The sequence below is a fragment of the Callithrix jacchus genome, chromosome 4 (assembly GCF_049354715.1).
Source record: "Callithrix jacchus isolate 240 chromosome 4, calJac240_pri, whole genome shotgun sequence".
NCBI classification, from domain to species: Eukaryota; Metazoa; Chordata; class Mammalia; order Primates; family Cebidae; genus Callithrix; species Callithrix jacchus.
Window position 1 is genome coordinate 139606869 of NC_133505.1, and position 25695 is coordinate 139632563.

Here is a 25695-nt window from a genome sequence, read left to right on the forward strand (position 1 = left end):
GGGCAACCACAAGAAGCCAGGAGAGGGGCATGGATCAAATTCTCCCTCCTAGGTTCAGAAGGAATCACCCTGCTGATACCTTGATTTAGGACTTCTGGTTTCCAGAATTATGAGAGAATAACGTTCTGTTGTTTTAAGCCACCAAGTTTGTAGCAGTTTGTTACTACTACTCCAGGAAACGAAGACCGATGGCAATGGCTGGGTGCTGTTGCAATGACAGGGTCATTCATTCTGGGCTTGGTGCTCTCCAGGAAGAGAGAAAACAGTTCCTCCTGAGGCAGCTGATGGCATTACTGAGTGACAACGGCCACCTAGGCACACTCTGTCAGAGGTCTCCCTGGTGTTCCCTTCTCCTAAAAGACCTCTTTTCTTCAGTAGCCAGACATGTGTATCTCCTCAGAACAACATTATTTAGCTGACTTTTGTAAAGGAAAAAAAATTGCTTCCCCAAACTCATTAGTCTATGAAAAAATGCTCATATTATATACCAAATATAATTGGTATCAGAATGGCGTGTAAAAGGCTGTTGGTGTTAAGGTCACCGTACTCCACACAAAGCAACTGCATGTGTTAACTGCAGTATTAACTCTTCAATAATTAGGAATTGATATTTTAAGCAGTTGATATTCTAATTTACTAGTTCGTTACTTATGTGGAGGAGTCTTACTGTATTTTAATCATATGGTTGGTGGCTTGGGATTAGTATGTAGCACATTTTAATTTTTTCTACTACAAATAATGGGAAATTGACTTTCAGTTACCATTTTCTCCAAAAATGCCTGTTTCGTTCTTTTTTTTTTTTTTTGAGACGGAGTTTCGCTCTTGTTACCCAAGTGCGATCTCGGCTCACTGCAACCTCCGCCTCCTGGGTTCAGGCAATTCTCCTGCCTCAGCCTCCTGAGTAGCTGGGATTACAGGCACGCGCCACTGTGCCCAGCTAATTTTTTGTATTTTTAGTAGAGACGGGGTTTCACCATGTTGACCAGGATGGTCTCGATCTCTTGACCTTGTGATCCACCCGCCTCTGCCTCCCAAAGTGCTGGGATTACAGGCTTGAGCCACTGCACCCGGCTGCCTGTTTCTTAAGAATGTATTATGGAAGTTGTGCAGAAAAGGTCTGTAGTTCCTTTTATTGGTGTATGTATGTGTGTACATATTTTAAAGGACCATGACCAGAAGCTTGGAGGAAATCTTTTGTTAAAAGATGTGATTGAGTATCTTTACCTATCTGAATTAGAAACTTTAGAGAGTGGTTGATTTAATTTAGATTTAGGATACTTTAGTCTTTATAAGTTATAGTAGATTTTTCTTCAGTTTTCTTATATGATACTGGCTGAAAGAAACTTTTGAATACTGGTCATTTCTTTAAAATAAAGATTTTAGAATTGGGAGGCTGAGGTGTGTGGATCACGAGGTCAAGAGATCGAGACCATCCTGGTCAACAAGGTGAAACCCCGTCTCTACTAAAAATACGAAAATTAGCTGGGCATGGTGGTGTGTGCCCAGCAGGCACCACTACTTGGGAGGCTGAGGCAGGAGAATTGCTTGAACCCAGAAGACAGAGGTTGTGGTGAGCTGAGATCCTGCCATTGCACTCCAGTCTGGGTAACAACAGTGAAACTCCTTCTCAAAGGAAAAAAAAAAAAAAATTAGAACATAAAAATTTTGAAATACACACTTAGTATGCTTGAGTTTTCAGGATTTAGATTGCACAAAATGTTTGCTATTCAATTATTGTAAAAATTTCAGGCCAGGCACAGTGGCTCATGCCTGTAATCCAAGCACTTTGGAAGGCTGAGGCGGGCGTATCAACTGAGGTCTGGAGTTCAAGACCAGCCTGGCCAACATGGCAAAACCCTGTTTCTACTAAAAACACAAAAATTAGCTCAGCACAGTGACACACTGTAATCCCAGCTACTTGGGAGGCTGAGGTGGGAGAATTACTTGAACCCAGGAGGCAGAGGTTGCAGTGAGCCGAGATCATGCCACTGCTCTCCAGCCTGGGTGACAAAGTGAGACTCCATCTCAGAAGAAAAAAGTGTAATTTTATAAAGCAGAGTCATAACCAACAGTTAATATGTAAGTACCTAGTCGACTGTTTAAAATATGTATTTGGGAAAAAATCCTAGTTAAAAAGAAAAACATAAATTAACTGGAATGGTTTTATCACAATTATGTGTTCTAAAAATCTTATCTTGAAAAAAATGCCAAATAAGACTGACACATGGAATTCATTATATTCTAGCTAATGGTTTCAATCAAATTTATAACAGAGCTGAGTTGGCAGCGAGCATTCCTGGACCTGTCTCTCCAATCACAGAGTACCCAGGGACACAGGCATTTACACACAGAGAAAGTGCAGTGTCTGTACTACTAATGGCTAATGTCTCTGCCACCCACAGTTTTTTCTCTCGGGGACAAAATAAATTTTGTTTGTTTGTTTTGCCTCAGTGAAAGGTCAGAATAAAAGGGTTAGCAGAATAAACTTTGTTGTAGAATAAATTGTATTGAATTTTTGAGCTTAGCACTATGATAAGTTCATAGTAGAGTTGCATGGAATGAAGAACATTATATATTTTTTTGTGGCATATGTTTTCAAAACTCAGCAGTTCACACATGGAGAAAAGAAGAGAACGATTTCTTGACGCTGACAGTGCAAATTAGTATTTGTTTTTTTCTTTTTTCATGCATTCAAATATGAGTCAAAGTTGACATTTATCTGGATGGTTTTTAAATCCGAATTTCTTTTAGAGTATTTTGTTAATTCTCCACACATGATTTATTTTGTTAACTTGAACAAATGAACTATCTTTTTTGTTTCCTTTGGAGTGTGGGGATTGGTGAAAAGAACTCTAGGTGGGAATGCTTTATTTTGTGTGTTAACTTCTTTTTACAAAGATGCCTTGAAAAGAGGAGTGAGTTGGAAACTAATTGTAAATTCCGGCTCCATTTGAACCGGCTGAAGAAATCTTTGCCTACGCGTGCAGTTTTGACCTTCAGGGGGCGTCCAAGTGCAGCAAAGCTAAATAAGCTGGCAAGCATCACGCTGTTTTCATGCTACCTGAGTAACCCTAGTTCAGAAAAATGTAGCAAAAGCCAAAGTAAGCACTCCTTCCCCATCTGTCACTGCAAAGACGAGAGCTGAGGCAGCCATATTTAATCAGCACCGAAGTCTCTCTCCCCCTGGGTGATGTTCATGCCCTTCTGTAATATTTTATTCTTAGCCATTTCCCAGACAGCATTATTGATTCGTGTCATTATTCTCCCCCAAGCTCCGGGAGCTTGTGCAACGTGATACCAACTGCAGTTCTCTTCATGAACATAACCTCAGAGTCGAAAAGTAAGGTGACTGCCTGTAACATTCAGAATTACCCAGATGGCATATTATGCGGTGTATCATAGGCATTTTAAACTTTTACCATCAGACGCCAATTGGTTATAATGCTTTTGCTAACATAGGAAATTACCAAACAAAAATAATTTGGCATTTGTTTCTTATTTATGCATTGTTTCCTCTTTTAACTAGTAGATTTATGCTTGTAGTGAGAAGATACTGTACTTTAGGTATTTTTTGTGGGACGTTTGGATGAGAAACTCTCCTTCCCTGGAAGGTTCAATAAAAATAATAATAAATTTGATATTTATCTTGACTAGTGTTCTGAAATTATTTTCTTTCTCCTCTATCAGAGGTAAAGGAGGAGAGCAGAATTTTATTTTTTGCTGATGACAGAAAACGAGTTGTGAGAGGAGACCTTGGTTGTTGAATGTATTAGAGAGAATGAATGAATGAAAAAAAACTCAAACTAATTATTTTCATTATTAGGCCCAGAGATCTGATTACTTTCAGGAAATTGGCTCATTGATTAGTTTTCAAAAATTTTAATTTGGAGTTCAGCAGCATCCTTAAAAAGTATGCATACTCTCTTATTTGCCCTTTAGACATGGTATTATAAAAAATAATAAATGCTTTGCACATCTTGCCTCCATGTACATTCTTGTGTACATATCTTTGGATAAAGGTCTGTAAAGTATCACCTAGATCTTTATAATTTTAGCACTACGTTTTAGTTTTGTTTTGAGGCCAGTGAAGTAATGAAAGTTGAAATGTCCCCTCTCCTCCTCCGCTTTTGCCTACTCCAGCAATGTGTTCTAAAGTACTAACTGTAGTACTAAACCTGCATCTCTAGTAGTATGATTTACATAGTTTGGGTATTTGTTTCCTCCAAATCTGAAATGTGATCTTCATTGTTGGAGGTGGGGCCTGGTGGGAGGTGTTTGGGTCATGGGAATAGATCCCTCATGAAAAGTTTGTGCCCTCCCCACAGTAATTAGTAGTAATGAGTTCGTGTGAGATCTGGTTGTTTAAAAAGAGTGTGGTACCTCTCCCCTTTCTCTCTCTCTCTTGCTCCCTCTCTCACCATGTAATATGCCTGCTTCATTTTCACTTTTCACCATAATTGGAAGCCTCCTTAGGCCCTCACCAGGAACAGATCCCAGTGCCATGCTTCCCATACAACCTGGGCATGGCAGAACCATGAGCCAAAATAAACCCTTTTCTTTATAAATTACCCAGTCTTAGGTGTTCCTTTATAGCAATGCAGAATGAACTAATACAGAAATTTGGTACCAGGGAAGAGGTGTTGCTATAAAGATACTTGAAGATGTGGAAGCAACTTTGGAACTGGGTAATGGGCAGAGGTTGGAAGAGTTTGGAAGGCTCAGAAGAAGACAGAAAAAAAAGGAAAAGTTTGGGACTTTCCAGAGACTGAATGACTGTGATTGAAATGCTGGTAGTGATATGAACAAGCAAAGGCCAGGCTGTGAAATCTCAGTTGGAAATCAGAAATATATCGTGAACTGAAGCAAAGGTAACCCTTGTTATGCTCTAGCAAAGAGCTTGACTGCCTTGTGTCCACACCGTAGGGCTTTGTATAAGGTTAAACCTAAGTGATGACCTCAGGTATCTGGCAGAAGAAATTTCCAAGCAGCAAAGCATTCAAGAAACAGTGTGGCTGCTTCTAACAATCTACTTGGAAAAGTAAAAACCTGGTCTTGTGGCAGAGAAGGAAAGTCAGGGAACAATCTAAGACGGCTGTGGAGCAACCACTTTCTAGAGAGATTAGCATAACTAAAAGTGCTAACATCCGAAACAATGGGACAATGGTTTCAGGGGCCAGGTCTGGGACCCTGTGGCTGTGTTCAGTCTTTGAACACTGCTCCTCCTATCTTGGCCTCTCTGGCTCCAGACTTAACTCAAAGGGTCTCAGGCAGCCACTTCAGAGAGTTAAACCCATAAGCCATGGCAGCTTCCATATGGTGTTAAGCTTGCAGGTACACAGAATGCAAGAATGAAGGGGACTTGGCAACATCCACCTAGATTTCACAGGATATGTGGGAAAGCATAGATGTCTAGACACAAGCCTGCTGCATGGATAGATCCCATGCAGAGAGCCTCTACTAGGGAAGTGCTGAGAAGAAATGCAGGGTTGGAACATTGACACAGAGTCCTCACCAGGGCATTGCCTAGTGGAACTGTGGGAATGGGGCTGCCATCCTTCAGACCCAAGAATTGTAGAGCCACCAGCAGCTTGTACCCTGAGCCTAGAAAAGTCACAGGCACTCAGTTCCAACCCATGAGATCAGTTATGAGGGCTGTGCCCTGCAAAGCCTCAGGAGCGGAGCTTCCCAAGGCCTTGGAAGTTAACCCCTTGCACCAACTTCTCCTGGATGTGATCCCCAATGTTGGAAGTGAAGCCTAGTGGGAGGTGTTAGGGTCGTTGGGGCAGATGTGTCATGAATGGATTGGTGACTTCCCCACAGTAATGTGTGGTTATGAGTTTACATGAGGTCTGGTTGCTTAAAAAGAATGTGGCACCTCTCCCCCTCCCTCTTGTTCCCTTTCTTGCCACATGATAGGTCTACTCCCCCTTCACCTCTGCCATGATTGAAAGCTTCCTTAGACCCTCACCAGAAGCAGATGCTAGCACTATACATCCCGTACAGCCTGCAGAACTGGGAACCAAAATAAACCTCTTTTCTCTATAAATTACCCAGTGTAAGGTATTCCTTTATAGCAAGGCAGAATGGACTAACACAATGATCTTCAGGATTTTTTTTTGTGTGTAGTTGTTTACTATTGGAATTCATCTTTGTATAGTAATTAATAACAATGCAGAATTCTGCTTGTCACTTTTTAGAACATGAAGTTATTATGGTAATAATCTACCTGAATACCATGATAGATAATAAATTGCCAATTATTGAATATCTTCTATATTTCAGATATTCTATTAGGCAATTTGTTTATATTAGAATCCAACTCTTACCATAACTCTAAGAAGGAGATATTGTTCCAAATCTGTATATGCTTAAAGTGAAACTCAGAGAGATTAAGTAATTGTTATTGTTTTAACTAGGCCACTCAAGTTACTTCAAGGGAAGGGTTTTCTAAAAAATAATCAAACTGGGTGCAATGACTCATACCTGTAATCTCAGCACTTTGGGAGGCTGAGGCAGGAGGATTGCTGGAGGTCAGCCGTTCAAGGCTGTAGTGAGCAATGATCACACCACTGCACTCCAGCCTGGGCTATGGAGAGAGATAAGCTCAGGTACAGCTAGTAACTAATTTTACTGAAATTTTTATAATGCCCGATGCCGGACTGAGTGTTCTGCATACATTTTATCACTTATTCCTCACACCATCTTATGAGCCATTATCTCCATATTTTAGATGAAGAAACTGAGGCTTAGACAAATTTAATATCTCATCCAAAGTTACACAGTCGGTGTGAATATAAGCCTTTCCAATTCTAGTGCCAAACTGCTTTACTACTATGCTACACAGTATCTCCAATATATCATGGAATTTAGTACATGATAAAAGTAGCATTTTAAATCAGCCAGTGGAGAAACAATACGTTATTCAAGAAGTGGTGCTGGGCTAACTCTATAAAATTGTGGGAAAATTAAACTGAATATTTAGTTCAATCACACCAAGATAAATTCCAGATGGAATCAAATATATAAATATAAAAAATTAAATCCATAAACATCGTCAAGGAAAATTGAATGGATATTTTTATATTCTTGGAAAGGTCACTCTCAGTATGACAAGAAAACCAGGAATCATAAAAGGTTGATAACCCTGTCTATGAAATGTCTTAAACTTTTGAATGCAAAATATATTTTCAACTATTTAAAAGTCCAATAACATACTAAGAAAATATTTACAACATACATGCTAGACAAAGTATTAATGATCTTCCTATATACAGAACTCTTTAAATCAATAAAGAAAATCACACTCTAATAGCAAAGTTTATGAACAATAACCTCACAAGAGGAGAAACAGAAATAGTCAAAAAACATCATTAGTGGTCCAAGGAGGCAAATTAAAAAAGACAGATAGCGTTTTTCACCTCTCTGACTGGAAAAGATTAATGCTTTGTGTTAACAATGGTTTGGGAAAGTGAATGGCTCATAATGTAAATTGCTAATTCTATCATTGAATCAACAATAAAAAAAGCATATTCACTATTAGTCTTAACAATTCCACTTTGAAAATTTTAAATTACAAAAATATATCTATAAAATATAAATAATGCTCTAATAGATTTATTTCAGCATTCTTTATTATAGAATAAAATAGGAAACAACATAAATGTCTATCATGAAGACGTTTCTATTGGATATTAGAGTATATGGGTACATTGGAATACTATGAATTTTTAGAAATAATGCTGCAAAGCTATATTTACGAGCATGGAAACATGTTCATGACATTTGAGTCGAAAAGGCAAGCTACAAACCAGCTGTGAAAAATCATATGTGAACACCAAAATATATCTTTAAAAAAAGCCCAGATGGCTAGTCAATAAAACAATCACAGCATTACAGTGGTTTTCATTTTTAAAAATTATTTACTGTATTTAAGATTTTTGTTTGTTTGTTTGTTTTATGATGGCTTATGTTTACTGTCAGAAAAGTAGGAAAGCTATTTGCCTTTTGGGAAACTGCTGGAAGGATATTCATGTATGGGTGGGAACTAATGAAGTGGAAATGGAAAGGAGGCAATTCTGAGACCAGTATGCCCAGGCTTCCTCCAGGCCATGCAGTCTCAGGGCATCTCTGCTCCTGCTGGGCAACCACACTGTCCTCTTTTTTGGGGTGGAGGGGACAGAATCTCTCTCTGTCACCCAGGCTGGAGTGCGATAGCATGATCTCCGTTCGCTGCAACCTCTGTCTCCTCGGTTCAAGCAATTCTCGTACCTCAGCCTCCAAAGGAGCTGGATTACAGGTGCATGCCATCACACCTGGCTAATTTTTGTATTTTTAGTAGAGACGGAGTATCACCATGTTAGCCAGGCTGGTCTAGAACTCCTGACCTCGTGATCTCCCTGCCTCAGCTTCCCAAAGTACTGGGATTATAGGTGTGAGCCACCAAGCCCTGCCCACCCTCTTTTTTATGACTAACATATTTTGCTCTAACATTACTTTGGCTTACACATGGCTTTGGCTGGTCATGATCCACAGCATCATGGTGTCATTTCAGCATTTATGTTAACTGGCTCAAGGCCTTACAGCTCTCTGGGAATTTCTTCTTACTTAAAATCACTGGGAAAAGAAATCTGAATGGTTGTAGCCATCATTTTTTCCTTTCAATCTAGGACATGTCAAATGTCATTGGAAGGCATATGACTTAGCTATCCTTGGCTTAGGTGCTCACTTCATACAATTGCCTGAGGCTGCTTAGAGTATCATGATACCCAAGTCACCCAGGCTGGGCTCTCAACCAGGGGTTAGAGCAACGCCAATGCCCTTACAATGGCTTCCTAGAAAGCAGGCAGGAAGAAATGATCACTCTACATACACTTGGCAATTAAAAATATCATATGGTAACTATTCTGTTAACTTCCTATGACTATTGATTTAATAATTTTAAGAGGCTGAGGCAGGAGAATTACTTGATCCCAGGAGGTGGAGGTTGCAGTGAGCCGAGATTGTGCCATTGCACTCCAGCCTGAGCAACAAGAGTGAAACTTGAGAGAGAGAGAGAGAGAGAGAGAGAGAAACTGGTGGTGGGCTGCACAGAAAAGGAAGTAATCAACTAAATGACGAGATAATCCACTGAACAGGAGAAAATATTTGCAAACTACCCATCTGACAAGGGATTAATAACCAGTCTGTATAAGGAGTTCAAATAATTCAATAGCAAAAACCAAACAAACAAACAAATAAAAAGCCAACAAATAGGCTGGGGCTGGGTGCAGCGGCTCACGCCTATAATCCCAGCACACTGGGAGGCTGACAGATCACTCGAAGTCAGGAGTTCTCGACCCACCTGGCCAATGTAGTGAACCCTTTCTCTACTAAAAATACAACAATTAGCCAGGCATGGTGGCACATGCCTGTAATCCCAGCTACTCAAGGGGCTGAGACAGGAGAATCACTTGAACTGGGAGGCAGAGGTTTCAGTGAGCCAAGATTATGCCACTGCACACAGTGGTTCATTCCTATAATCCCAGCACTTTGAGAGGCCCAGGTGGGTGGATCACAAAATCGGGAGTTTGAGATCAGCCTGGCCAATATAGTGAAACTCCGTCTCTACTAAAAATACAATTAGCTGAGTGTGGTGGCAGGTGCCTGTAATCCCGGCTACTCTGTAGGCTGAGGCAGGAGAACTGCTTGAACCTGAGAGGAGGAGGTTGCAGTGATCCGAGATTGTGCCACTGCACTCCAGCCTGGGGGAAGAGCAAGACTCTGTCTCAACAAAACAAAAACAAAACAAAAGCCCCTACAAATAATCTGATTAGAAAACAGGCAAGAGATCTGAACAGAACAGATCTTTCTCTGAAGAAGACATACAAATAACCAATAAGTATATGAAAAAATGCTCAACACCACTAATCATCAGAGAACTGCAAATAAAATGGAATGATATTCCATCAGAATCTAATATCATCTTTCCCTAGTCAAAATGGCTTGCATCGAAATGACAGGAAATAACAAATGTTGGCAAGGATGTGGAGAAGGGGGAACCTTGTACACTCTTGGTAAGAATGTAAATTAATACAGTCACTATGGAGAACAGTAAGGAGGTTCCTCAAAAAGCTAAAAATAGAATTACTATATAATACAGCAATTCCACTACTGAGTATCTATCCAAAAGAAAGGAAATCAATATATCAAAGAGATATCTGCTCTCCCATGTTTATTGCAACACTATTCATAATTGCCAAAATAGGGAATCAACTTAAGTGACCATCAATTCAGAAAATGTGGTACAGATACACAATGAGATATTATCCAGCCATAAAAAAGAATAAAATTCTGTCATTTGCAGCATCCAGGATGGAACTGGAGGCCATTTTGTTAAAATAAGCAAGGCACAGGAAGACAAATATCGAATGCTCCTACTCACATGTGGGAGCTAAAAAAGTAAAACTTATGAGGATAGAGAGTGGAATCGTGATTACCAGAGGCCGGGAAGGGTAGGAGAGATTGGGCCATGCAGGGAGCAACAAGAATACAAATGATTTTATTACCACTGAACTGTACACTTAAAAATGGTAAAGTTGGGCTGGGTGCAGTGGCTCACACCTGTAATCCCAGCACTTTGAGAGGCTGAGGTGGGCAGATCATGAAATCAGGAGTTCGAGATCAGCCTGACCAACATAGTGAAACCCCATCTCTACTAAAAATCCAAACAATTAGCCAAGCGTGGTGGCAGGTGCCTGTAATCCCAGCTACCAGGGATGCTGAGGCAGGAGAATCGCTTGAACTAGAAAGGAGTAGGTTGCAGTGAGCCGAGATGGTGCCATTGCACAGGCGACAGTACAAGACTCCATTTTTTTTAAAAAAAGGTGAAATTGTAAATTATACATGTATATTTTACCTCAATAAAAAAGAAAAACATCTGGTGGGGAAAAAAACATGGGAAACAACAGAATTTCTACTATGTAACTGTAACATCAGAAATCTGGAAAGCAGTGGAAGCAAACCATATTAAATAGGGAAACTTATTTTTCTCAGCTTAAGAAAAGTTAGTCATTTAAATAACCGAATAACAATAGTAAAAATTGACCTTCAGGTGCATAATAAATACCTATACTGTTGAGTACTCTGCTGTGTGTTTTTAAAAGCCATTCAGAATCTCTTCACAGCATAGGCAATATAGCTTCAAGAAATGTGATATGTAAATCTTTATGAAACTAAAAATCACAGAAGATAGAAAAATAGCATTTAGAATTATCATTTAAATAATTTAGTCTAAATCTTTTGAATAAAAATGTATAGTCATATTAATTTTTCTGTGTTCTACCAATTTAAAAGTTTGAGTTACTTATACATCCTAAATGGTAATGATCTGCATTGTCCAATTATTATGACTTACAATGTGGCTCCAAATATCTTATTACAAGTCAAAAATCTTACTGATTCATAAACCAAGATAAGAAATTTAAGTAAAGATTTTGCCCTAATTTATAAATTCGATTGTTTCCTTGAACAAAGCAAAATTAAACCTTGTTTCTTTATCCAAAGGGCTAATCTGCATGGCAATGTCACTAATGCCGTGAAAACTCCCTAGGCGAATAGAACAAAGGTAGACACTCCCTTATAAGGCCAATGTTTCCGATCAAATCTGAGAATTAGATTCCATGATATTACTCCTTTTCAATTACATTTATAAAAGGTTTTTATGCAAGTGAACATTATACTACTTCATCATTCATTATTTCAAAACCATGGTTAAATTCCCAGTGTATCTTGGAGTATGCCAACACTAGGGATAGAGATTAAAAGATACGACTCCTAATTTGAAGGGATTTAAGGTTTAGTAGAGAAGACAGGCAAACACATAGATCATTACATTATAAGCTGTTCTAGAAAAGAGCTCAGTGTTACAGGAGTCCTGTTCCTTACTTCTTTTCTCAATCTACTTGGGAATCATCTATACGCTAATATTCTCATGAGCATTCAAGTGTTTCAATATCCTGGTTTTGAGTATCTTCTCCAGGTAGAGCTATAACACGTTTTTTGGAATTAATACATAATCTACACACAAGCCCTTAGGCATAATTTCTACTGATATGAAATATGACTTTAAATTCTTGCCAAACAATACTTCTGTAGTGTTTTTTGCTCGATGAGAACTGTTGTATTGAGTTCTGACAGCAATAAAGGTGTTTCATCAATCCATCTCATGAAATAGTGGTACCCATCTAATGCAACCAACCAAACACTTTATAAAGTTTAACATTCTCATTTCATTTCCAAACGCTCACTAAATACATAGGATTTTTTTTTTTAACACACACACATTGTTGATTTTCTGTGTATGGTAAAAACTATGTGCCTTATTCAAGTAATTGGTATTCAATCTCCTACATTCATCTTGTTTAAAATTCCTTCTTTTCTCTACTTTCTAATATCAACTTACAAGTCATTTTGTAGTGCCTTGGGTCATCTTGTTTTATAGATAAAAATCGCTTAATACCAAAGGGAAAAAAAGTGAATTGATATATGAGCTAAACATTTCCTTGATGGGCAATGAAAAAAACCTAAGGAATTTGCTTGATGATCCGTTTCATTTCCTAGTTATACAACTTAGAAAAAGATAACCTTCCAAAGAATCCATTGAGAAAGTGCTCTTCTAACTTAATTGTGGGATTTAAATTTCAATTAAAATTGGACTATTCCCCACACAGTCTGTAATCAAGAATGAATCTGTAATCTGTCTTTTTAAGGTAGTACTAAAAGCCAGCAAACTCACCCTGAAAGAGAAAAATGGGAGAAATAAAAATTCTCAATCTTCAGAAAATGTATTACTATGTTTTAAGATAAATGTCATACAGGAAAGATACATGATGTCTTCAAAAATATAAAAATACAATTTACAGTCACTTGCTTCAACACAGCTAATAGAAATCTAGTTAAACCATGAAAAATAAATAGGTTTCTTTCAGAAAGCGAATGATGAAACTGTGAATTATTAGAGAATTCAAGGCTCATTATTAACTTCCCATGTTGTGACTTGTGTAGTAGATAAAATGCTCCTGATTTGCATGCAACCTTTCTTTCTTTTTTCCTTTTCCTCCTCACCCTCTCTCTCTCTTTTTTTTTTTTGAGACGGAGTCTCGCTGTTGTTACCCAGACTGGAATGCAATGCCACCATCTTGGCTCACCGCAACCTCCGCCTTCTGGGTTCAAGCAATTCTCCTGCCTCAGCCTCCCGAGTAGCTGGGACTTCAGGCGTGCACCACCATGCCCAGCTAATTTTTGTATTTTTAGTACAGATGGGGTTTCACCTCGTTGACGAGGATGGTCTTGATCTCTTGACCTTGTGATCCACCCGCCTCGGCCTCCCAAAGTGCTGGGATTATAGGCGTGAGCCACCGTGCCCAGCCCCTTCTCACCCTCTCTTAAAACTCCTGTTGGTTTGATGACAGAATGTGAGAGTGAGTTCATGGTTTCAACTGGGCTCATGTCTGCCCTTATTTTGTTTTTAAACCTGGGAATACCCATTTACCCACCAGAAGGAAGGTTGGTGTCTGATTAAAATAGTCATTTTAATGACTTAATTTAAGAATTATGAATTAATTCTTAAGTATTTTGATTGGAAACCTAATAAGGTAGAATAAAACTATATTTGACCTACATGTTTTGCTGAAACATTTTCAACTGCATTGACAGGAAGTGTAATAGCAAATTGAACCAGTGAGGAAGTTTTCTTACAGGGAGTTTAAAAGTTTACTAAGGCCTTTGTGGTGGCTCATGCCTGTAATCCCAGCACTTTGGGAGGCCGAAGCAGGTGGATCACATGAGGCCAGGAGCTCTAGACCAGCCTAGTCAAACATGGTGACACCTTGTCTCTATTAAAAAATACAAAAATTAGCCAGGCATGGAAGTGCGTACCTGTAATCCCAGCTACTCAGGAGGCTGAGGCAGGAGAATTGCTTGAATCAGGGAGGCAGAAGTTGCAGTGAGTTGAAATTGCGGCTCTGCACTCCTGTTTGGGCAACGGAGCAAGACTCTGTCTCAAAAACAAAGTGTTTAATAAAGCCCTTAGGAGGGTCCTGGGTCTGTGGTCCTCAGATTCTCTGCTCACTCTTGCAGTGCTCTGGTCCTGATCTTGTGCCTGATATTTGCAAGCTACATTTCCCAAGGTGCAGATGTCAGCTAGCTTCCGGCTAGGCTCTACCAATGGGTGGCTGTGATGGGATAGTTGACAGTAGGAGAGACAAGCCAGGGTGTTTCCTGGGACAGTTCTCTGCTTCTGGTGGCATCTTCAACAATGACTGCGTATCCTCCATAGCTCCAGCTCCTATTATTCCAGCTTCTCCTGAATAATCCTGTGGCCTGGCTTCTATAATAGCATCTTCTTCATCTATTGAATCAATGGCATCCTTTCTGTTACTAATCTCTGGATTTTCTCACTGTCCTCAGTATGGCTTCTCAGGTTCTTTATCATCTGTGCAACCAGTTTCCTGCATTAAAATCATTCGAAGTAATTTCTTTTTTCCTGGTTAGAACTTCATTTGTAAGTCATTGTTGAATAAATGTCCCAGGATTGCATATTTCAGGGAAAAAAAAAGGCTAGGTTATATCAACAATATTGGCCGAATATTGCAAGTATTCAAACCAGTTCAAAAATAAATCAATAGGTTTTTTCTTCTTAATACTAAACAGTCAGTTTAATAGATTTATTTTCTTGCATAACTGAGTAATTTTTTTATTTCTGTGGGTGTAATTTTATGCCACAGTTGCTGTCTCCCCCATAGTTACCGAGGGCAAGTCTACTCAAATCACAAAATTTGGAATGAATGCCTGCTTAGCCGTCTACAGCTTCCCGGGGACTTTTTGGCCTCCATCATACCACTAGATATATTGCATGTAGAAATGGATCATGTTGGCTGTCCAAAAAATTTGAAATGGTGATATTTACTGTGAGTTTACTAAGAAAAGGAGGGAGAGGAGAGGACACGAGAGAGGAGGAGAAGAAAGAAAGAGAAAACAAATAACCCACCTTGAAACACATGGGTATTGGGAAGCCTGGCTCTGGCATGAACTTCTAATTTGGGCAAGTCATTCTACCACCTTGAACCTCTCCTTAACACAATGGAATTTGCATGAGTTCAGATAACTCATCCAGTTTAAACACGATGGACAATTTATTATCTCAAATCACAAAAGGCCCCACGTGGAGCTGCTTCAAGTTGTACAGGTTTGGTAATGCCGGGGCTCAGAGGCATTACTAAAGTCCAAGTTCTTACAGTTTATTCTTTGCCATCCTGAACTCTCCTGCAGCTACAGAGTTCAAGGCAGCACATGCAGCTGAAACAAAATTGAGCAAGTGAGGTCATACCTTCTTTGAGTCTCTTTTTTTATGAATGCAAGAGATTTTCCTGGGACTACTACAGGTGACTTTTGAAGTTGGAATGAATCACTCTGAAATTTAGACATTCTAAAATAATATTTTAGAAATAATTTTAATTGTTATTTTTGGTGATCAATCTTAGAGAATAAAAATGTTGTAAAAGTTTCTGATCAAAATCAGAATTCTCAGAAGGCATACCAAGGAAAACACACCTTTCTTATTTTTAGACATGGGTTCATACATAGAGAATGGTTTGGAATTTTTTTTCCCCTATGGGAAATAGAAATAATTACTAATGTATAATGAGCACTTACTATATGCCAGGTAGTGGGGCAGGCACTTTAATTGCTCCTTACAACCAATTAATGATATGGGTACTATTAATATCATCCCATTGGGCAGATGAGAAATTTGAGGTACGGGGAGGTTAAATAATTTTGCTGCTATCCCTCAGCTGTTAAATTTGGCAGCAAGTGAGGACTTTTAATTCAAGGGGTTTAACAGCAGAATCCTTGCCTCCGAAGCCACTGGGAGACCACTACACTTTTTATCCAGAATTCACCCAAACCAAACTCTCAGGGCATTATGGATTTTACAGCAGTTCTTTGCAGCTGCTTTGAAACATCATGATTATTAGGGGCTTTCTTCAAAAATCCATTTGCTTCTAGCATTTACAAAAGTGAACATGGTTGTCCCTTATACTTGAGAGATTGGTTCCAGGATTCTCTGTGTATACCAAAATCCTCAAATACTCAAAATCTGCATTCTGCCCTGGCAAAATATATGTAGGAAATGTCAGCTTTTGGTCTGTGCAGGTTTTACACCCCCTAAACTATGTTTTTCCCTCCATGTTTAGTTTTAAAAAATTAACTTAGAGCTAGACCCATACAGCCCAAACTCATGTTGTCCAAGGGTCAACTGTGTATGTATTTTCAAAATTCCCTAATTTAGTATCCACTCGCATTGTTCTTTAGTTCATTGTTTCTTAAATGTTAACATGCTCAACAATACCTGGGGATTCTGTTAACTGTGGATTCTGATTCAGGAAGTGTGAGGAGGGAGCTAACAAGCCCCTGGTGATGCCCACGCTGAGGGTCTGAAGACTACAGTCAGAAGAAAGAGCATTAAATTACCTTTTATTTGATGGTGGTGATCTTGCTATGTGCGAGCGTCAGCTTCTATTGAATTGTGAGAGCCAATTGCCGCATTTTCAGGAATCTTGGAAGTTTGTTTCGTTAAGCACAGTCAATTAACAATTAATTCATATAACCTGACAATGAAGCAAACTGTATTAAAAACAAAGGCAATAAACGCTCGATCTCATTACTTACTAATTACTTTACTACATTTCTCAATTACTGACACTCTTGATGCCATTACATAGTGTCCAACTGCCTGGTTCTTCCCAACTCTGCATTCTCTGATGTCATATTGAAAGCTTGAAACTGATCATGGTGGGAATATTTGCACCATGAAAATGGGAAAAGACTACACATCATAACTTTTGCCCCCCTGACCCTGCAGAGAGCCTGTTGTTAAAACATTTACCAGCACGCTCTTCTGGTGAACATATTTTGCATTTATACCTTAGGTTTACCAATTAAAAAAAAAAGCTGATTGTTATTCCAAACCACAGAACTAGTTTCGTGGAGGTATCTTTGTCTGATTTTATAAACTGGGTGAGCGTGTGAGAGAAGGTCTTTGAGTTTCAGTTTGTGAGTTAGCTGAACTGTAGTTTCTGGGTGTACATATTAGTGTTCTTGTTTTGGGAAGGAATACCCTTGGAGCTCATTTGTACATGTCTTTCAGGCTAGTTACTCAAAAGAGAGAAGAGAATACAGCATGTGTATGCTCACGCGTAAGTTGCTATATATATGAAATGTCAACTTGCTCTATTGTTTGGACTCGACTAGCCCCTCGTTACAGTCATTTGTTCTGCGTGGTCTGGGCACAGTTTCCTATTTTGCTTTTGGCAGCTGAGAGCTATTATTGGGCCCCACAACATCTGTTTCAACACCAGAGGGTCCCTGGTCAGAAAAACTAATTAAAAAAGGAACCCAAAACAAAAAGTCGTAACTTACGTTGTACAGTATATATACAGTAAACATGGTTACCAGTGAAAGAAAGAAAACCCTTTCATATGGTTGGAGTTATTTACAGACGTAGACAAGCGATGAAAGACTTGAGCCATATTTTGAGTTTGAGGCTGCAGGAGAGGATGCTAACTAGCCAGCTTCCCTGATGTGGGATGCTTTGCAAGGGCTGTGCTAATTGGCAAGATCATTCTCTGGTATGATCAACTGTATGAATAACAAAATATAATGGGTTCCAAAACATTCACTCAGCCCTTCTGATTCATTCTTCCATCAAATTTTCACTCATCAAGATATAAGTTCAAAGTACTGGTGATTTCCTGGAAGGCTAAATAGTTTTTCCTAACCTGGCAGGGGCAAGAGCAGTGATGTTTACATTGAGCTGATGAAATGCAAGTAATAGACAAAACATAGAGAGGTGTGGGACCAGAAACCTGTAAAAATTCCATCATTTTTCCCTTCAGTTTGCTTCCCAAGTTAAGAGATAATGGGAAAAAATTCAAAACCTCTTTTTTTCCTTTCAGGTCCATAGGAATATGCTTTCTACTCTTTCATGATGAATAGAGCCTCCTCAGTGATGACTGGAATTCTTCTTCTGTGTTATGTACCTGCTTTTGAGAAACACAACCGTCTCTCTCTTAAGACTTTTAAAAACAAACCAATGACTAATGCTAAATCTAGCATTAAAAAAAACCATCAATGAATGTTCCTCCTATAAACATTTTCTTTTCTACAGGAGCTGAAGCAGGGTTGGGCCGTGTTGGCAATTGTGCTTGGTTCTATTTTCAGCCTCTTAGCCTCACAGAACAGCTGCACGAGTCCTGGGACCCCCCAGGGAAAACAGCCCACCTGGTTCCGCACGTTTCTTCCCACCCAGAGGAAATGTTTTTAGTCTCTTAGTTGCTAACAAGACAACCACCCATTTCTATCGTTGACTGTCTATATCCCAGATACGTTTCAAATTGGGTATTTACTAAGTTAATTTAGTAGTGGCCTCTCACACTCATTTTGTGTTTGTGAATCAGTGTGATTCCAAGGCAGTAGTGCATGTACATTAAGGATGTAGGCTGTAGCTAGACAGCATGGGTTTGGGTCCCAGATCTGACTCTTATTAGCTGTGTGACTTTGGATAAAAATGCCAATTTGCTTGTTGTTTTAATACAATCAGTAATATAGAGTTTGGAGTATTGTATGCTGCACTACGAACCTTATAGATAGTAACTCATGTAATGTTCACACCCTGAAGAGAAACCTTTGTTCACTCTCCATTTTTCAGATGAGGAAATTGAAGTACAAAAGATAGAAGGGCATGTTAATTCAGAATTTGGGCTCTGTAGTGTTGCTACCTGAGTTTGAATTCTAGATTTGACACTTCCTGGCTACGCCTAACCTCAGGCCACAAACAACAGATCACACCCACCTACTCCCATCATTCTATTCTTAGAGGGATTTTGTTTTAAAATACCAACAAAATAGGACTGACATAATCAGAATAAATAACAAACTCTTAGAATATATGTAGCTTTGAAAACAAACCACTACATCCTCCATACTTTTCTCATTTTGTAATGTATTAGTGAAAATATTATCATGGTCTTGTACCAATCTGGCCTGGTCTTTGGGAGTGACTGTCTCACTAATGTGTTTCTGGAGTATCATTGTTTCTATAATTAATACTTTAATGTGGAGAGGATTATCAGTATATTTTTTATCACTATTGGTCCACTGTGCTAAAAAAAAGGAAAAAGGGGAAAATTTCATTCAGACAAAGAAACACAAAAATCTACATAGTCTTATTTGGGAAAATAGTGGTACATATTACACGACTTCCATAATATATTTAGAGAATTTTAAATATAGTGATTCCGAAAAACATGTATTCATGCCATAAATTACATCTCCCTCAGTTCTGAATATGGCAGAGCATGGCTTTGAGCAAACATAGCATATCTGGGACTGCAGTAGTTCCACTCTATAGGTGCGCCAATCGGTAATGATCCATAGCTGCACACCCTGCACTGTAATACCCCAGCCGTCAGCCAACCAGAAAACCCCAGAGACTTCTGCGGCCATCTGAAAACACTGCCATTAGTGAAGGCTCTGCCTGCCTGTTTTCTTCCCTTCCAGGGAAATATGGCCAGATTATTCCTGTACTATCTTGAGGCGATGGGAATGTGGGGTAATCTGTTTTTTTTTCTAATGGATCTCCCATAAAATTTCCCACAAAGAATTACTAACCAATCTTTACCTTCGTCAGATAATGGTAAGACTGCCCTCTTTTCCCTCAGCCATCTTTCATAATCTAAAAATATGTCAGGACAGAATGAACTTTGTAGAGTTTCTGTTTTTCTTTTAGAAATTGACTGAGGTGCAGAAATTATCTTCTTGCAAACATTCTTAGTATTGGAACTGATTTGGTAGTTGTTGTATGTTAAACAAGTGGCATTTTAAAATTCAGTCTCATTGAGAAATTGTAAAAAACAGAGCAGATTGTCACTTTTATTCATCTATTTTTTTTTTTTAGTTTTTTTAATTCACCATCTTTGAATTTCCTGAGTTATGCATTTATTCACGGAGGTTTTTCTACATATATATTTAAAGGAAACATGTGGGTTGCTCTTAACTTCCCACTGTGGACATTCGATTGACATTTTAAAAAATTCCATTCATGCTTTGAGATTAATGGAAAAATCAGTGATTTTATTTGCAAGATGTTTGCCTGCCAAAATCTGAATATAATTTACTGTAGGTAACTTAGAGTTATGTATAGAGGGAGTTTGGATGAATGGTTTATCAGACTCATGGTCTTGTAGCCTTCGGTTTTGTGCGTTGTGGAAACGGGTTGGCAAATGACATGACTAGTAATTATTCTGTGCTTTTCTGGTGGAGTAATATAACTGACAGTTCCTGTTTTCAGTTTCCGTGTTGAGGGTGGAGAGTTGAGGGCCCTAACATTAACACTCCCTTTTTAGACTACCGTGTTTTTACTTTATTTGCTTTTCAGTAATAATTTTGTTTCATTTCTTTATGTGAAGTTTTGAAGAGAAGGAAGATAAAGTGACAAGATCTTCTCTTCTATCATGTCCTTTTAGATAATAGCTTTACTGTGATACAATTCTTTATCATCCTTTAAAAATCTTTGCTTGGGGCCGAGTGCAGTGGCTCACACCTGTAATCCCAGAACTTTGGGAGGCTGAGGCAGGCAGATCACGAGGTCAGGAGATCGAGACCATCCTGAGTAACATGGTGAAATCCTGTCTCTACTAAAAATACAAAATATTAGCCAGGCGTGGTGGCATGCACCTGTAGTCCCAGCTACTCAGGAGGCTGAGGCATGAGAATCACTTGAACCCAGGAGGCCGAGGTTGCAGTTATCCAAGATTGTGCCATTGCGCTCCAGCCTGGGTGACAGTGCAAAACTCTGTCTCAAAAAAAAGAAAAAAAAAAGCATAATTCATTGCAGTTTGAGACTCCTGTACACTCAGCCAGTGATCTGTTCAGCTACCAGTTCTGAGATGAAAATAGGCGATAAGGCTCTGTTCCTTGGAGAACGCTTGTATTGAACCAAAATCTGTCTCTTTGAGGTTTTGGTAATTGGAACATAATGGAACAAATCTAATCCCTTTCTCACATGACAAACCCTTATGTGAAGGCAGTGATTACAGCCTCCTGAAATCCTCTCTTTAGGTTAAAAATTTCCAATTTTTTTGTTTGGTTTCTTTCTTTTTTTTTTTTTTTGAGACAAGGTCGGTTACCAAGGCTGGAGTGCAGTGGCATGATCAAAGCTCACTGCAGCTTTGAGCTTTTGGGCTCAAGGGATCCTTTTACCTCAGCCTCCTATGAGGCTGGGACCACAGGTGTGAACCACCACAGCCAGCTGATTTTTACTTTTTTGTGGAGATGGGATCTCACTATGTTGCCCAGGCTGGTCTCAAATTCCTGGGCTCAATCTATCCTTCCTTCTCAGCCTCCTGAAGAGCTGGGATTACAAAGATGTAGCCACCGTGCTCAGCTATCCCATTATTTTAAATTCCTCCAGCAAATGTATTTTGACTACTGTCTGCTCCTAATTGTTGTCCTTTGAATTCAGCCTGTCTTACAGCATGGCTCCCAGAAATGAACACAGCACCCAGGAATGTCTGGTCAGAATAAAGCAGTGAAGAATTATATCTCCCTCATTCGGGGACTCTAATTGTGTGAAGGTGCATGAATTCCTTTTGAGGAGTGCTGAACTTGCCAACAACTTAACTCAAACAACTGATCATTGTCCTTATTGAACTCAGCAGTGAAGAGAAATAGAAAGGCATAATCCAAATGTTTGCAAATTAGCGGGGAAACTTAACATGGTCTTTTGGTTCATGGAAGTCCCTGAGAATAGATATCTAGACTGAGACCTGAAGGATGGTGTGGTGCCAGCCAAATGAGGAGGGTTGGGGAGAGACATCCCATCTGTCCAGGAAGTGAACATATGGGATGGCACAGCTTGGAAGAATTTATTCAGTGATCCCAAAGGATCTTGTAAGTTTGGAGCATAGAGAAATGGGAGAGTAGCTAGGGAGGATGGGTTAGGGATCAGAGAGTGGAGGATCATGTAAGTCACATTCAAGAGTTTGGACCTGTTGGTAACCAGGTCAGTCTTCTCTAAAAATAAGAAGTTAACTTTGAGTCATGGATCATCTGCTTTTCTTAGTTTCTGGAGATCATCACAATGAATGGCATATGGTAAATGAATAATAATCTAAGGGGTTAAGGATGGAAGCTAGGAGTAAAGGAAGGAAGGAAAGGAGAGACGGAGAAAAGAAAGTGGGAAAGAAGAAGGAAGGAAGAGGAAGGAATTTAAGAATGAATAACTCAATAAAACATAGAAGAAAAATTGAGTATGAGAGATGGGTGGTGTTAAGCATTTAGAAGGGTGGGAGGTGTTTTTTTAGTGAAGGCTTTAGAATCTGGGTCTTTAAATGAAGCCTTAACTTATTCTTTACCCTCAGGCAAATAGCTTTGCTCTCAGGACCTCGGTTTTCTCTTCTGCAAAAGAGCTGTCATCTCCAGCTCTGAATGCAATAATTTTATAGAAGGAGTTTTCAAATGAATGCGAGACAGATTTCTATCATCTAGAGCACAATTGGTTGCAAACTGTGGTGTGATTCTTGTGAACGCTCCATGTGAGGAAAGGATCATGGGAAGAGTCTGTGTTCAGGAAGGTAAATGCCCATATATAGCATCTAAGCTTTTTGATTCATCTTTGACTGAATATTCATTCGACTTCTAACAATATAGATGGAAGAGTTATTTTTCTTGAAATTTATATTCAGTAACGCCCTCAACATCTCTCAAATGACTAGTGTCAGTTGAGACAAGAACAAAACAAGAATGTTAAAAATACCTTGTATCTGTATGCCATTGCCACAAAAACTCAAAGCCAGCTTGCTTGCCGGCAAAGGCTTTCTTTTCAGAGAAGATAATTTGCATGTGGGGCTCCATTCAAGCACTTTGAAAATGTGTCCAAGGAAACGTAGCAATTGAAGTGATTATCAGAAAGTGGTTGTGTTTTTTTCATTCTGAATCACACTGATTTCCAAGACACTTCTGGTGTGCTTGAGGAGGATGAAGAGGGCATTTGGAGCCCTTTTTTAGTCTTCAAACGTACAGGATACTTGCAATGTATTCTCTAGTTTGGTCTATGGTAGCTTGGCCTGTTTGCCTCTTTTATTACTCCAGTGTTTGCAGGTGAAATGTACAGTATGTGGTTTAAAACTTTGAAGATCTTGTTGCAGGTGTCTTTGCTTATGACAATTTTAGTATTAGTAGACATTAATTATAGCCAGCAGTTTGGAAAACAAGTTGGGAATCTATGGAGCCAGTGGGCTTGTTTATAATTTTTTTAAAAATCGGGGTTTTCTGTAGGGAAGATGCAAGAAAAGAGACCAGATGGGTATTATACAGGAACAGAGAAATCTCAACATCTTAGCATTTATGATGTTGTTCGATAGTGAGCCAGTGAGGCAAGAGTGGAAAGGTTGAAGACCACTGTCACCTGCAAAGTCTTGACTCGAGCTATGTGATTTCGGAGAGTTCTCTCCAACCCTCTGGGCCTCATAGTATTCTTTTGTAAGATGAATGAGTCAACCCGCATGAAGCCCAAGTCCCCATCATTTCCGAAATTCTATAAACTCAAGAAGACAGGGTGTTTTACATATAGAAATTTTACAATTATGCATTTGCTTCTGAGAGAAAATATCATGAAGATTTAAGCTTATTCAAATAAAAATGGTGATGCTTTTTATTTCAAGAAAGACTGCCAATTTCAGTCACAAGAAAGTCCAATAGCTTCTAAGTGGTTAACAGTCTTCCTTCGCATTTTGGGGAAGCTTAGTGTACTGTTTACTTTCTGCTTTAGATCTCAGAGTCCAAATCTGAATCATTCTAGTTACAAACATATTTTACTGTTTTCCTTCATATTCACACTCACACACACACACACACACACACATACATATACTAATATTTACATATTTATATTTGGTTTATTATTTGAAACATTTTAACTGCTAAGAGCTTATGCTACTTTGTGGTTTCAGGAACACTATTTTTTTAGGTATTAGCATACATGACAATGCTTGCTATTCATTTGTGGGAAATGAAACAGAAATTGGTACAATATGGGGTTTCTAGGAAATTTACTCCAGGAAGTCAGCCTTACCCAGAGTAAACTTCTGTCTGTTCACATTAACACTTAACCTGAAACACATTGCCCAAGTTTGCTGGACTCAACTCAAGAATACAAGTACATGTAGAGGCCCCAACATCCCATAAAATGATTAGTAGCAATGCATTATCATTCTGATTTTGTTTGCTTTCTTGTTTTGGCATTTTACTACTGTATGACCTTCTGCTTAGTCTTGTACTATTCCAGAGAGGGCATCCTGGATCCCTCTTATGCAAAATAAGAGGAAAATGTGACTGCATCTACACGAGACAGAAATGTATGAGAAACATTTCAGAAATACTTTTCGCTCTCAGAAGAATGCAATGCATGAATAAAACTTGTAACTTAAAAAATTTAATTCTTACTGATACCAGAAAGGATTTGATGTGGCTTAACAGAAAATCATGAACACAAGAGTAAGAAGAAAAGGACCAAGCCATGGGGGAGAGAAGAAGGGAATTCGTTGTTGTTGCTCTGCTTGTTTTGTTTTGGTTCAAAATAATTGAAGATCAAACACTGAATTACCACCCCAGATAATTTCTACATAATGACAACATTTGTTTAATAGTGGGATTAATAGGGGGCACAAAAGTGTTTTGCTTGGAAACTGCCGTGCCTGGTGAGCAGTGACTATCAGCAGTTACCATCTGACAGTTATTCTGTGACTTAAGGAAAATGGCTTGTGGTCACAGTCCAATTCCTGCTGGACAGGTATTCACATCATAAGAAACCACCACTAAATTTGGCACCTAGACGAACTATTATTGGCAGCAGAGAGAGAAGTCCTGAATCAGCATTCGGATTTGAGAGCCCTGACCATCTAACCTGGTCACTCCAGGTCAGGGCTGAGAGTGGCATGTTTGCAGGGTTTAAAATGGGAACATTTAAGGGATTATTGCCTGATGCCATTTGACAGTCTATGAATAAAATGATTATTCAGTTACCTACGGTTTCCCATCTGGCACATTTTTATGTACTTAATTGCATCAAGAAAAGGAAATCCCCTGCCCCCTTATATTGAATATGATCTTTTATCAGCCTCTTGAAAAATACAAGCAGATACTACAGGCACTATTACTGTGTTACAGTGTATTCAAGTACTCAAGGTTGTTTTAAACAGTCACTGTGCTGCGAGAGCTCACATTTTTACAGAATGACAAAGTGATGATGAGGAAAAGCAAAGAAATCCATGCCAAAAGGCCATTCTGCGGTGAAAGCATGGCTTTTAGTGAGCTTGCAGGCTTGTAGGCAGTTTACTACCGACCACCTCAAGGGCAGCAGAGGCCCCGTCGTGGTTCTAGCCAAAGATTGGAATTCTCAAGGCTTTATTTGCCTTAAACTTGATGTCCTTATAGGCCTGATATCTACTGCAGAGAGAGAAGTATAAATGGCTTATTCTTCCAGTAGGAGCTCACTTTGTTTCCTTCACTCCTCAATACCTGGTTACTTTTATTCAACACACAGTAAAATACACCCTTGAACGGAGAGAGTATACTAATGGATCAAAGGTGTTCCAAGGG